A 16006-nucleotide genomic window follows, 5' to 3' on the forward strand; every position below is an offset into this window, starting at 1 on the left:
ACGCAATGTTATAGTGTGAGGCTCCTCTTTTCTTTTTTAGCTTATAGTTCTGCCGCATGATTCAGCTATGTCTTTTTTAGTGCAGGAATCGATCTTAGTGACTGTTTCTGATATCTTGATTGTATCTATCTAGATATGGTCACTCAATTGATTGATTTCTAGGGTGCATATATTTGTATGTGCGTGTCTTTGCATTGCTCCACTTTGGCACTAGTAGTTATTTTCATCTGCCCCTGAGGCGACATGCACATGCACATTCATGCATCCTTATGGGACTCTGTTACTATTCTTTATAATAGATGATAACATGCACACATGTACTTTTTTGCTGAGTTTAAGGCACAAGTCCCCTTTTCCCATGAGGGTCTGGGTCTGTGCGCTATACACATGTATGTCCTAATTTGATGCACAGGCAGTGGAGATACATGTGTATATATCAGCATAAATTGTGAATATTTGTGAATATTTGTGATATATGTGGAGAACTTTTTTGTATGTGAAACAGGTCCTATATATGTATATATATGTTACAAGCTTTGAGATATGCACTTGCACTTTCTCTAGCTATTTGTGAATCTTAGCTGAGGTATAGCTGAGCGTTGACCTCCTTGCCCCCTTCTTTGTATGTAATCATATTATGTCCCCTCAGGTGTAGTCCACCTTTTTATCTGATGTGATATATCACCCAATTAAATAATGATTTTTTATGTATTGCTTAATAAAGTATATGTATATTTTTTCTACTATACCCGTCTAGTCTCAGTTTATCCTTTGTTTGTGTATGCTTATGTACACTGAGTGGGTATCTCACTATATAGGGCACTTCCCATCACATAGGATCACTAAATAGTGAACGCAAATCTATGTGTTTTCTGTGACTGTTGTTTTCTAACTTCTCTCTATATAGGAAAGACAGAGAGGGCAAGAAAGGGGAGGGGTGGCCCTGTATGTGAAAGATAGCATAAAATCTAATTTAATACAAGTTAGCGAGACCAATTTAGAGTCAGTTTGGGTTACCTTGCAGCTTGATAATCATAAGGTAACTCGTCTTTGGGCTTGGACTCCCATATTGTTGAATGGATTAGGCAGTGGCTGAGGGACAGACAACAGAGGGTTGTAGTCAATGGAGTATATTCAGACCATGGTCTTGTTACCAGTGGGGTACCTCAGAGATCTGTTCTGGGACCCATATTGTTTAATATCTTTATCAGCAAAATTGCAGAAGGCCTCGATGGTAAGGTGTGTCTTTTTGCTGATGACACAAAGATTTGTAACAGGGTTGATGTTCCTGGAGGGATACACCAAATGGAAAAGGATTTAGGAAAACTATAGGAATGGTCAAAAATCTGGCAACTAAAATTGAATGTTGTTAAGTGCAAGATAATGCACCTGGGGCGTAAAAACCCAAGAGCAGAATATAAAATCAGTGATAGAGTCCTAACCTCAGTATCTGAGGAAAGGGATTTAGGGGTCATTATTTCAGAAGACTTAAAGGTAGGCAGACAATGTCATAGAGCAGCAGGAGATGCTAGCAGAATGCTTGGGTGTATAGGGAGAGGAATTACCAGTAGAAAGAGGGAGGTGCTCATGCCGCTCTACAGAGCATTAGTGAGTCCTCATTTGGAGTATTGTGCGCAGTACTGGAGACCATATCTCCAGAAGGATATTGATACTTTGGAGAGAGTTCAGAGAAGAGCTACTAAACTAGTACATGGATTGCAGGATAAAACTTACCAGGAAAGATTAAAGGACCTTAACATGTATAGCTTGGAAGAAAGACGAGACAGAGGGGATATGATAGAAACTTTTAAATACATAAAGAGAATCAACAAGGTAAAAGAGGAGAGAATATTTAAAAGAAGAAAAACTGCTACAAGAGGACATAGTTTAAATTAGAGGGGCAAAGGTTTAAAAGTAATATCAGGAAGTTTTACTTTACTGAGAGAGTAGTGGATTCATGGAATAGCCTTCCTGCAGAAGTGGTAGCTGCAAATACAGTGAAGGAGTTTAAGCATGCATGGGATAGGCATAAGGCCATCCTTCATATAAGATATCCATAGTATTCAGTATATTGGGCAGACTAGATGGGCCAAATGGTTCTTATCTGCCGACACATTCTATGTTTCTATAGCAAACGCATTACCTATTTTATGTAGGATTGCAAACCTACTGTATTGTCTTATGTGTGCTGAAAGAGTTAAATGACAAGCTCTTCTCTGCTATCTCTGGATGTTAAAAGCTCAGATGCTTCAGATGCTGAAATGGCTGAACTTTTTTTTCCCAAAAGAACAAATCTCTGCCAGACAATTTCTGCTTGTTTAACAAATGACTGCTCAGAGAAATGAAAGGAGCTCTTTTCCGATGTCTGGCAAGGAGAAAGGTGTCAACATTGCAGGGAGCAACCAGCTGAAGTTCACTGCCGGAGCTGACAGCAGACATCTGATGGTAAGTCTTCTAGAACTTCTCCAACTTTCAGAATGTTGCAGGATAAATAAGTATAACCTTGGTGTTATAACGAAGATACTCCGCTATATAACACCCTGTACATGCAGAAACATCCGAAACTCAGATCCGGGTATAGGAAAATACACACCTGTGACTACAGACTATTATGGGAAAGGGATAAGTACCTTATATTGTTGTTGTTGTGGAGCTAATGGGAAAGGGACCCATAGGGATCATGAACGTACCGACAGGTCATTGGTTTCAGATTAGTTCTGCATATGTGTCCACCTCTACTATTAATAAATGCAATCTTGTGATGTCCTTGCAAAACCCTTTACAGACTGTAGCTCACAAAACAACCACTGGGTGGCCACACATAGACATATAGGATAGACATTTTGTGACACAACATCGACAAATCGTATTGTTTTGAATAGCTGGTTATATCATGACACACATTTCGGGACATGACCAGCCAAGAGGAAAGGTAAGGAAGGACACAATATGAAAGTCTAGGCTACCAATGTGTGAATGGTGGAGGTCCAACTCCCAAGCACCTATCAGCAATGGGATGAGACCACATAATTTCCCTGAGAGCTGCAGGTGGTTCACTATAGCAACCTAAACAGCAGTTTCCATGTGACAGCTTAAAGGGAATGTGTCACCTTCACCTATATTTTATTTTACCAGTTAAATCCAGATATCTGGGCATTTTAATCCTGTCTGTAATGATAAGGAGGTGACTGCTGAGCAGTGATGTATAGTGCCTAATATTAGTCTCAATGACCAGTGCCAGAACTGTTGGATTTTAGGATTTTAAAAAAATATATAGATAGTGACATGGCAAATTAATGCAAAGGGCAGGGGTGTGGACTTTAGGCTAGTCCTAAGGGCATTTTTCTAGCGGTCCCCTGGTTTTCACCCTTTACCTGTATACAGATATCTGGCTTTCAGTGAAGGGGACCCACCAGGATGTTGCCTCTTGGAATAGTTTCAATGTGATTGACATCTCACCCATGGGGATCAGAGACCTCAGTGCAAAGCACCACGGGATTAGTCAATACTCATAGTCAGTAGACATACAGAGGTCAGGGAAGGCAGAGTTTGTGCAAGTCTGTGAAACTAATCCAATGGGTCAGTACGATAGACAGGCTAAGTTCAGGTCAGGTAGCAGAGTATCAGAGTCAGTTAACAGGAATAGGTTCAGTACATGGGAAGACAATTAGAACAGTACTCCTTCACTGATTAAACTAGTAAACTAGAAACCTAGCCTCAGGGAAGGAGTGAGAGGTTAGCCCAGCATTTACAGCAGAAGCTGATTAACAATTAGAAGCAGCCATGCAACTGCACAAAGAGCAAGTAGAAGAGGGTAGTGGTTAGGCTTTAGCAAATCGAGCTTCAGATCATAGATCCAAAGTCGATTCGTTCAAAAACTTCTATGTTAATACTGTTTCTGTACAGCATTAAAATGTATTGGCTCCATGGAGCCAAACTTTGTCTCACCCAAAGCCACACGAGACTTCAGTGAATGAATACGATATTCCTATCTGCGTATTTAAAAGCATTTTAAAATAGGTATCCAAATTGGGCTTTGGTACTGGCTGGTACCTCAGTACCAAAGTCCACTTCAGATTCCTATTTTAAAATGTTTTTAAATACCCAGATAGGAATATCGTATTCATTCACTGAAGTCTCGTGTGGCTTTGGGTAAGACAAAGTTTGGCCCCATGGAGCCAATACATTTTAAAGCTGTACAGAAACAGTATTAACACCGAAGTTTTTGAACGAATCGACTTCGGATCTATGATCTGAAGCTCGATTCACTCAAGCCTAGTAGTGGTGGTGACAGCAAAAATAGGAGTAGTCGTTCAGTGAATAATGTTTCTAATAGAAGTACCAGGGGGCAGGGATGGACATGGGCCACCATCAATTAAAAATAACATCACCAAAAATTCTTTAAAAATATGTTTAACATAAAAACTTGGGGGCATATTTGGACGCCGGTCTTAATAAACCCCTAAACTGGCCCTAATAAACCCCTAAACCTAAATCTAAATCTGCCGAAGCTATGAAGAGGCGCCGATTGATATCCTAAGGCTTGCTAGAAAATGTCTGTGAAGGATGTAGCTTGCTAGAAAACTCTTTTGAAGCTCTTATAATTGTACTGTAACTGTAATGAGCTACTCACTGTGTATCCATCATGTGCCCAGGAAAGATTTTTATTCCCTACAAATAAATAATAAAAGTTCCTATTAAAACACAGCAAGCAGAGAGAATTGATAGACAAAGAATAATCTTTATCTCCTAAAACTGGAATACCCCTTTAACGGTTTGTTATTAATTCAATTCCCTATTATACAAGTGATGTAAATGAAATGAAATTATATGAAAGTACAGTGACTCTTTAAGCTCTCAGTAATGCTGCAAAGTACAATGTAGGATTTGGTCTGGTATAAGCATCAGCTGAGCACTATGCACTCATGTCATCATGGATAATACAGAGCTGGGCATTGAGCTCCTTAAAATTCCTTTAATGTGCCGTGCGATAATCCAGAAAGTCTTATAATCTAGCATAGAATTGCAATTGAATGTAGAATTTCACAAGACCAAAAACAGAGTACTGAACAGAGATTGCCTATTAGAAAATTGATATTACTGAAGAAATTGAGGACAAGCCCAAAAGAGAGAACTGCTAGTGATCATACTGTAGGTCTAGCAGCTAAATTCCTCCATGGTCAACTGTTTTTGCTAGGGAAGCAGCAGCCACACATTTTTCCTGCAGCAGCCTCTAGTGGAGAAGTGTGGTATTACTTGGTGTCCATTCAAATGAGGTCTGAATTCCCCTGATGGTTCTCCACTGGCTAATAATGATTGACAGAGGTGGCTCAGAGCATGGGGCATATGTACAGCGGCTATCCTGATGGAACAACTTCTTTAAGGATGGGGCTGCATGGAGACATGAAGTTGCATGTACTTACATCAATGTAAAAACCCACTATGCAAATCCAATTATTCCTAATGAGGAAATGAATTACAAGCACCCTTGCAACCTATTGCAAAATTTCCGACTGTGTTGATGTCATTTTGTATACCCAGCCATAAAATTAAATTTATAGTGCGAGATTGTCAAGGCCTCGGTGTTGTGCGCTGTGACGTGTTTGTCGTACATGCCGGTTGCCAGGGGTAACGCGTGGTTGTCTGCATGTGTGTGCTTTGCTCCCCTTCTCCTGGTACCTCCTCGGTCTGGTGCTGGAGGGGTTAACTACCTTGCTGGGTGTTGTCACTAGGTACTTCTTATACCTGTGGCTTAAGGCCAGGAGTCAGTTGTACTCCAGCCTTGGTGTGTGCTGGAGTTATGCTCCTTGTCTGGATGTTCCATCTTCCAGTCTGAGGGCCACCTAGTGGGACATAGATGTTTCCAGCGATGTCTTCCTTATTTCTCCTCCTTTTTCCCCTACCTTCCCTGTTTTGGTGTTTGGTGAGGGTTTATGTTTTGGGTGTGGTGTCTTGTCTTGTTGTTGTTACATGTCTGGTCAGTTGGTGTTATATGTCCAGCATGTATGCAAGTCGTACCCTGTTTGTTACTTGACATTTTCCCTGTCTGTTGTGTCCTCCGGAAGAGGGTCTCATGGTTCCCCGGAGGGGAAACAAAAAGTCTAGTTTGTGAGCTGTTGCTGGAGTGCTGGTTCCTTGGTGTGTCAGTACGTACTGAGTCCGCTATGTTGTTCGGATTGCAGTAGGTTTGCATGGGTTCCAGTTCTCCTTGGTGTGTCTTCTGTTGTGCCGTCCAGCAGCTGCGGCAGGTAAGTTACCTTGTATTCTGGGTTTCTTGGTTCAGTGTTTTTTTCCACCACTAGATACTTACCTGCCATTCCACTTGGCTTTTCTCTGCAACTAGGCCGTTTGAGACTCCTATTCATCCGTGTCTTGGAAGAACAGGTCGTATCTCCCCTGCTCTTATGTGAGGGATTATCAGGGCGACTCAGGGTCCTAGGTATCCTGGGTATGAGCCGTCTTACCATCCAGGTCCGCTCATACGGTGAGGAGTTAGGGCGAGGATTAGGGACACTTTAGGAGGTGACCTGCTCCCTGATCCCGGCATCCTGGCCTAGCTGCTTCCCCGAATACCCATTATCGTACTCCCCACCGTGACACAGACTGTATTATAGTCCTTCTTTCTGAAAATTCTCTACCAACCCCAACCCAAGTGAGTGTGTGTGTGTATATATATACATACATATAAACAAAAAGGTAGGTGGGCCCGACATATTTTTGATCAATAATATGCGCTAAGAGCTTCTTCCGTAAGTATTGGCGTCATGTATTTGACCCTGTTCACACATTCACCTGTTCGCTCAGTCTTAGTGCATTTAGTGGTGTGCTGCTGCTTTATTTGTTTGCTGTATTTTTGCGGGGTAGCTTGCACCTGCGATTTGTCTCAGGAGGTGCTGTTCCGTTTTTTTGTTTATATGTATATTATAGAGAACTAGGCATCCTCTTTGGAACTTAGCACTCCCCGCCCATCCCCCACCCCTTGGTATTTTTAATCAGAGTAACAATGGAGCTGGACCCTCCGTGTTAGAGTAGGTCCCATCTGACAAGAAGCTACCTTGTCGTCTGGTAGGTCGGCCCGACATATTTTTGATCAATAATATGCGCTAAGAGCTTCTTCCGTAAGTATTGACGTCATGTATTTGACCCTATTCACACATTCACCTGTTCGCTCAGTCTTAGTGCATTTCAGGAGAAATAGAAGCGTAAGGTATTGCCTAAATGAGTGCCCTTTTGTAAAATGGCTGAATAGACTTGTGACGTGGCGCGGGCGACTGTTGCGGCGCACAGGCGCGCGTATGACGCGCGTGTTGGGCGCTAACACAGTCGATCGGACGTCACGACGCTGGGTCTCCGCCTATGGATGACGCATGGTGGTTATGTACTGCGTCACAAGGGGGGAAGGACTGACACATGCGCACTGAGGAGGAATAGACGCGGAAGAGTGGCGTGCCTCCATAGAAGTTAAGACGCCTTCTCCTTCTATTTCTATTTCTATACAGAAACCCCCAGCAAGGTATTACTGCACTTAAGTTTTTATTGCACTATGCACTTTATTTTATGCACTTGTATACACCTATTATTGTTATGAATTATCACGATCGGAAGTATGAATAAACACACTGAGTCCTCGGCATCTATCTTAACATGTGGAGTTAATTCTATGAATTGTAGCTTATCCGAGGAGGGGAGTGCACTGTTGTTTAATTGGTAACAATGTGGAGATGTATTTATACATGCACGTATGCACTTTATGTTCACCTGACTTAAGAAAGGTTCTGTGAGAGAACCGAAACGTTGTCAATTTTCGACATGTGTGAATAAAACTACACGTTTTTTACTTCAAGGAGTGCTGCGGATTTTCTTCTGTTGTTTCATCGTCCTGTATCGAGGGACCACCGCGGGCACCTTACAGCTATAGCTGCATGAGAAGGAGTGCTGCCTGACCTTTTCTATGGATCTATATATATATATATATATATATATATATATATTTATTTATATAGTGAGGAATAGAAGTATTTGAACACCATTCAATTTTGCAAGTTCTCCCACTTAGAAATCATGGAGGGGTCTGAAATTCACATAGTCGGTGCATTCCCACTCTGAAAGACAGAATAAAAAAAATATTCAGGAAATCACATTGTATGATTTTTAAAGAATGTATTTGTCTTCCACTGCTGAACATAAGTATTTGAACACCTGAGAAAATCAGTGTTAAATTTTTGCACAGAAGCCTTTGTTTTCAATTACAGAGGTCAAACGTTTCCTGTAGTTCTTGACCAGGTTTGCACACACTGCAACAGGGATTTTGGCCCACTCCTCCACACAGATCTCCTCTAGATCTGCCAGGTTTCAGGAAGACTGACAGTCGTCTTTAGCCTCTTCCATTTTCTAACAATTGCTCCAACAGTTGATCTATTTTCACCAAGCTGCTTGGCATTTGCCCCGTAGCCCTTTCCAGCCTTGTGGAGGCCCACAATTTTGTCTTTGGTGTCTTTTGACAGCTCTTTGGTCTTGGCCATGGTAGTAGTTGGCGTCTGACTGACTGTGGGGTGGACAGGTGTCTTTAAAGAGCTCAGACAGGTGCTACTAAGTTACATTAATGAGTGGAGTAGAGTTAGACTTTTTAACGGCACAGTAACAGGTCTTTGAGAGCCAGAATTATTGCTGTTTCTCAGGTGTTAAAATACTTATGTTCAGCAGTGCAAGACAAATAAATTCTTAAAAAATCATACAATGTGATTTCCTGAATTTTCTCTTTAAATTCTGTCTCTCAGAGTGGGAATGCACCTACAATGTGAATTCCAGACCCCTCCATGATTTCTAAGTGGTAGAACTTGCAAAATCGCAGGGTGTTCAAATACTTCTGTTCCTCACTGTGTATATATCAATCACCGGCCCATAATCTAAGACAACTGATAATCCAACACCAATAGGGACCCATTAATCCCACTTAAAATAAATTTTACTGTATAAGGAAAATTATTTATATTATATATTTTGTGTGTGACATCGTAATGTCCCCCATATATTTACAATAACGTAGCAAATTTGAGACAATATAATAGACAGTAGTGTAGAAGAAAAATCTGCATATTTTATGTGATGACTTTGACATACGTAGATGTCTTAATTTGCTGTCAGCTTTGCTTTATTTATTTTTTTGCTTTGCTTTACTGAACAACTGTTGCAACACTTAAGAAATTTGCAGTACTGTATATAAGAAGATCACATCAGCAAATCTATAACTGACTCAAAAAGAGCTAAACACTAAATTACGAAGGAAACTATACCAAACACTATTTCCATTAGAAACTGAAATATACAAACTGCGGAGGCATTTTCCTTGGGTCATGTGTTTAAAGCTAACTTTCAGGCAAATGCAGACTTTACTGTTCTTCTGAATCTTTAGATGCAGTAACTGTGTGCGGTCTATTTTCACCTGTGACAACTTAGTAGACATTGCCCATATAAATAGCACATAATGCCCAGATAAATATCACACAATGCCTAGATAAATAGCACACAATGCCCAGACTAATTGTAGACATTGCTCGGATAAATAGCACACATTGCCCAGATAAATAATAGATATTGTCCAGATAAATAGTACACATTGTTCTACACTGTCCAGCTAACTCGTACATATTGCCAAAATAAATAGTGTTAGACAGCAGGTGTAGAACCACTGTGTTGACCAAACTGATTTGGCTTGGGACTACCACTAAGACCATTATCCTGGCAGTCCCCTGGTCTTCACGCTTTTTACAAGGATCTGGACTCTGCTGCAGGAAACCACCAGACCTCTACCTCCTGGAGTAGTTTCTGTTTGATTGACTGTTGACCAACGGGGATCAAGAGACACCAGTGTTTAACACCAAAGAGAGGCTACATCCTAGTCAGTAACAGGCTAAGGTCAGGGTAGGCAGAGTTTGTGAAAGTCCAGAAAAAAACATGAGGTCAGGGCAGGTGGCTCAGGGTCAAAACTGAAATCAGGCAAAGGGCAAGGGTCAGGTAAGGAAGTGAAGGGTCGATAATATCCATAACACAGGCAGAGGTCGGTTCATGGGAAATCTAAACAGCTTAAGACACCTTTGCAGAAACTTACCAAGTAGAACCTGCTGCTCAAACACCCTCCACTGGGGACACTGCCTTATTTACTCTATAAAGGTTTGTTATAGGTGCTCAAATATGCAATCTTTCAACTGTAGTTGTACTCAGATTTTGGACGTTCCCTGGGCTGTGCAGGGAGGGGAAGGAGACACCTCTTCTTCCTTTTGGGGCACACCTTGGTGTTGGGGCTTTCTTGCCTGGTAGTGTTTTAGGGTGACTTTGATGTTGAGGGGTGCTGTGAAGTGCAAGGCAGGGTACCTGGCAGGTGCTGGTTGCTGCGGATGTTCTGGTAGTGTGTCGGTGCAGGCAAAAATGGCACTCGGTTAACAGAAGAACTGTTCTTTACTGAAGAATCAAGTTCAAGTAGATTAGTCACAGTTCTCATCATGCATGGACTGGCAGTTCTTACACAATGTGTAATTTCCAAAGTTTTCCCAGGTTACATGGCTGCAGCAGTAGTTAGTAGGGCAATATGTCTTTTTAAAGCAATTCTGCTCACACTGCACTTCTCTAGCTGACTTTAGCATAAGTATCCAGAAATAGTGGTGCGTAATAATCTTTCTACTATGCAACCATGGGGTGGTCCCCGTGCACATCAGTTCTGTACTTTTTCTAGGTTGCTGTACTCACGTTTGAATCCATACTCTCCTCTGTCCCGGATACCCAGGCAACTGATGTTCCTATTCTGCTAGACCAGTGGTCCCCAACCTTTTTTGCACCAAGGACCAGTTTCATGCAAGACAATTTTCCCAGGGACCGGGTGGGGGGGGTTCTGGGGCGGGGGTTCTGGGGCGGGGCTTAGGGGCTGGCCGGGTCTGCCTGATTCACGCGCATAACAAAACACAAGGTGCATATTAAAACATATAACACTATATAACGACTATATAAACTGACACTGGTCTCTGCTGCACTGGTCTCTGCTGCACTGTGCCGTATTTTTCGCCCTATAAGATGCACCTAGTTTTAGAGGAGAACAATAAGAAAAAAATATTTTTCATTACACCTCAGGTCAGACCAGCAATCAGACCCCCAATGTTAATCAGACCTCAGATCAGACCCCCAAACCTTTAGCCATCTATCAGCCCCCAATGTCAGCCATAAACCCCTCCAATGTCAGCCATAAACCTCCCCAATGTCAGCCATAAACCCCCCCAATGTCAGCCATAAGCCCCCCATTAGCCCCCCAATGTCAGCCATAAGCCCCCCATTAGCCCCTCATGTCAACCATAAGCCCCCCATTAGCCCCTCATGTCAGCCATAAGCCCCCCATTAGCCCCTCATGTCAGCCATAAGCCCCCCATTAGCCCCTCATGTCAGCCATAAGCCCCCCATTATCCCCTCATGTCAGCCATAAGCCCCCATTAGCCCCTCATGTCAGCCATAAGCCCCCCATTAGCCCCTCATGTCAGCCATAAGCCCCCCATTAGCCCCTCATGTCAGCCATAAGCCCCCGATTAGCCCCTCATGTCAGCCATAAGCCCCCCATTAGCCCCTCATGTCAGCCATAAGCCCCCATTAGCCCCTCATGTCAGCCATAAGCCCCCATTAGCCCCTCATGTCAGCCATAAGCCCCCATTAGCCCCTCATGTCAGCCATAAGCCCCCATTAGCCCCTCATGTCAGCCATAAGCCCCCATTAGCCCCTCATGTCAGCCATAAGCCCCCATTAGCCCCTCATGTCTGCCCCATGTCCCCCAGGTCAGCCATAAGCCCCCAGTGCAAATAAAAAAAAAAAAAAAAAAACACTTACCTCTCCAGCTCCTGGTCACCATCGCGATCCTCTTCATTCTTCATTCTGCTGTCGGCTGGCTGTGTATAGCGGCGCACAGCGTGAGGTCACAGAGAGACCTCACGCTGTCTGCAGCCCTGCACAGCCGATAGCTGAGCCGAGGACCAGGAAGTGGTGAGAACAGATCCTTCACCACTTCCTGGTCCTTCTGTACTAATGAAGCGCTTCAATAATGGAAGCGCTTCATTAGTACAGCGTTAAAGACGGCCCTGATTGCCGCGGCCCGGCAAACCATCCTCCAGGGCCCGGTCCTGGGCCGCGGCCCGGCGGTTGGGGGCCGCTGTGCTAGACAACTTGGCTATGAAGTCTATAAAGTTATTTTCAGAAAACTTATCTCCACAGTCTTTAGTTTCCTTCACACCTCCTCTCAACACTGGAATGCTTTCCAAGTTCTCTTTTTCTCTACTTTTCTCTGCTGGTTTACTATGCAGGGCAGTGTCTTCTCTCCTTCTCTCTCATTTCATTGTCTAGAAGACGTCTACCGTCTAGCTCTAGACTGACTCCTGCCATTCTGATCAAACTCCTCCTCCCTATGGGAGGGAACGCACAGCCCCACCTAGCAACTGGTTGCTACGGCCTGTTAAATCTTACCTCTCCTTACATTGAAAAATGCATGGATACACAATAAAGCATATTTTAACCCTTTTGCAGCACACGTGCAGGAAATGCACATAAAACCCTTTAGCGGAGGACCACTGCCGTAGCAGCGGGACACTGCACATTCATCTGTGGGCATGTCAAAATTTCTCCTGTCTTGAGTTTCTTGGACAGCTCTTATGGGGTTAATTTATCTGTCTCATAGAAGATCCTCTCTCAACTCTATCTGGCAGTAAGTCATATTCAAATAACTCTCCTTTCTGACAAGGAGGTAACTATAACTCAATGGAGACATCTATGAGTGAGGCAAAACCTACCTTTTCCTCTTGGGTTTAAATACAAATCAATACAGCTGCAGCATGGGGCATGGTAATTTTAACAAACATACAGTGCCTTCAAAAAGCATTCATACCCCTTGAACTTTTCCGCATTTTTTTTAAGTTACACCCACAAACTTATATTTATTTTTTGTGATATGTGATAGTCGAACACAAAGTAACAAGTATGTGTGAAGTGAAAAGAAAATGATACGTTGTTTTAAAAAATTTTGATAAATACAAATGTGTAGCATTTCCTCGTGCTTCTTGGTAACAAAACTATTTTCCTTGAAATGGGTCAAAAAAATAAAAACTGCCTTATGTCATCCATTTGAGAGTGAAGAGCCGGCCACTGCCATCTTAAATGAAGATCCTATGCGTGGTGATGTATGACCACGCTGGACAACATTGTGACGTCATTACGGGCCTCACGAGATTTCGCGCTGGATCTTCAATCAAGATGGCGGTCGGCACTTCGCGATCAAATGGATGAAGTATGATTTTATTTTTTTTATTATTTTTATTATACACTCTAATATTAAACTCAGATGCCGCGATCAGCGATGAACGCGACATCTGAGGGGTACAATGTCGGGGAGCAGCGTCTGTGAACAGCAATTTTCAAGTCTTGCCACAATGGGATTTAGGTCTGGACTTAGACTAGGTCATTCTAAGGGCTGTATTACAGCAACAGATTTTCTGACCAATCATTGGTCAGATGGCCGTTTACACACACAGATCCTTTGTTCTACACACCAACAATTGGTCTGATTGGACAGAAATTGGTTAGATAATCTGTTGGTCTAATACAGCCCTAACCCATGAATATGCTTTGATTAGTGTTGATTGAGCACCAAAGTGCTCGGGTGCTTCAATAGAACACTTTGGGATTCTCGGGTGCTCTACCGAGCACCCGAGCACAATGGAAGTCAATGGGAGAACCAGAGCATTAAACCAGGCACCCCCTGCACTAAAAAGGGGAGGGTGTCTGGTTCACAGGAAAAGGTCAGAAATTGATGGAAACACCACCGAAATGGTTCGGGAACAGCATGGGGAGGATGTCTGGATGCATCTTGGACTCCCAGGTCGCTACTGGGAACGATGTTGTCCGATTAGTACGCCACTTTTACAGACTGACAATAATACGCACAAAACCGAAGATAAAATCAATTTTAGAGGAAAAATTGTTAGGAAACATTCTTTCCTGTATATTTACTTGTATATAAAGTGCAAGTGCTGCCAAAATTACAAGGAAGAGGTACTCCAATACAACCTGTATATCACATAAAAGAGGGCCTCATTCATATTGTGGTACAATTGTTCAGGTAGTGGGACTCCTACACTCAAACTGAATGTCACAGATATTTAGGATGTGCAAACGTTATACAGGAGATGTAGCGCAGGTAATGTCACTGCCACCAGCGTCAAAAAAATTCAACTGAATGTCAGATATTTAGGATGCGCAAACGTTATAAAGGAGATGTAGCGCAGGTAATGTCGCTGTCACCAGCGGCGAAAATTTTTAAACTGAATGTCAGATATTTAGGATGCGCAAACGTTATACAGGAGATGTAGCGCAGGTAATGTCACGGCCAAACAATTGCGCTGAATTTCATAGATATTTAGGACGCGCAAATGTAACACAACAGATGTTGCAGTTTGCGCTAATAATATACATTGCAGCCAGATAAAACAACACCTTTTAAGTCTAAACCCTGCCTAAAAAAAAATTAAAAATTCCTGTCCCTACACTATCTGTCCCTTCTGCTGCAGCTCTCCCTGACTAAGACTGAGCCGAACCACGTGTCATCGGGTGCTATATAGCACCCGATGACGCGTTCCGGCAAGCCAGTCACTGTAATGCCAGTAACCAACATGGCTACGGCATTACAGTGAGTGCCAGTACTTCCCTGCACGTTTATTGACTGCGTAGCAGCCAACAAGTGTGCGGGGAGTAGAGTCAAAATGGTGTTTGGACAAGCATGCTCGCCCAACACTAGCTTTGATCTAATCCAATCCATTCCATTGTAGCTCTGGCTGTATGTTTAGGGTCGTTGTCTTGCTGAAAAGTGAATTTCTGCCCCAGTCTCAAGTCTTTTGCAGCCTCTAACAGATTTTCCTTCAGGATTGCCCTGTATTTAGCTCCATCCATCTTTCCATCAACTCTGACCAGCTTCCCTGCCCCTGCTGAACAAAAGCATCCCCACAGCATGATGCTGCCACCACAATGATTCACAGTGGTGATGGTGTGTTCAGGGTGATGTGCACACCATCGAATTTTGCATTTAGGCCAAAAAGTTCAACTTTGGATTCATCTGTCCATGTCACCATCTTCCACATGTTTGTTGTGTCCCCTACATGGCTTGTGGAAAACTGAAAATGGGCCTTCTGATGGCTTGCTTTCTTCTTGCAACTCTTCCATAAAGGCCAGATTTGTGGAGTACAAGACTAATAGTTGTCCTGTAGACAAATTCTCCCACCTGAGCTGTGGATCTCTGCAGCTCCTCCAGAGTGACCTCTTTGCTGCTTCTCTAATTAGTGCTCTTCTTGCCTGGGCTGTCAGTTTAGGTGGACGGCCATGTCTTGGTAGGTTTGCAGTTGTGCCATACTCGTTCCATTTTCAGATGATGGATTGAACAGTGCTCCGTGAGATGTTTAGAGCTTGTGATATTTTTTTATAACCTAACCCTGCTTTACACTTCTCCACAACTTTATGCCTGACCTGTCTGGTGTGTTCCTTGGTTTTCATGATGCTGTTTGATCACTAACGTTCTTCAACAAACCTCTGAGGCCATCACAGAACAGCTATAGTTATAGCTAGAATAAATTATAATTCGCACATACTTGCAACATCACATAAAATCCCAATTAAATACATTTAAGTTTGTCGGTGTGGTGTGAAAAAATGCGGAAGAGTTCAAGGTGTTTTATCGAGTACTTGAGATACACACCCCAACATTTTTGTTGCCATTTTTCTGTCCATTTTTTTTTTTGGGGGGGGGGGGGATCTCCACTCTTTTATGGGAGAATTTGGCAATGTTTATTGGAGGCACTCTTTTGGCATTGTTTGTGGTGTGCACTGTCATAGTTTTGTTTATGGGGTCACTCTAATGGTACTATTAATGAAGACACTGTGGCCGTGGCCAGTACTCATGAATGGGCTTTAGTAAAAATGTCTGTGCTGTGCATTA

The 16006-nt window shown here is 42.8% G+C and overlaps 1 protein-coding gene across 1 annotated transcript in view; it reads left to right on the forward strand.

Moving 5' to 3' along the window:
* The first annotated feature begins 2327 nt into the window (after positions 1 to 2327).
* COLEC10 (collectin subfamily member 10) overlaps positions 2328 to 16006 on the forward strand; it is an 84495-nt gene continuing 70816 nt past the window's right edge. Inside the window, exon 1 of the mRNA XM_040433051.1 lies at positions 2328 to 2445. The gene's annotated coding sequence lies outside the window, so the exon portion shown is untranslated. The remainder of the gene's footprint in view (positions 2446 to 16006) is intronic.

Source organism: Bufo bufo, chromosome 5 (genome assembly GCF_905171765.1).
Source record: "Bufo bufo chromosome 5, aBufBuf1.1, whole genome shotgun sequence".
Lineage (NCBI taxonomy): Eukaryota > Metazoa > Chordata > Amphibia > Anura > Bufonidae > Bufo > Bufo bufo.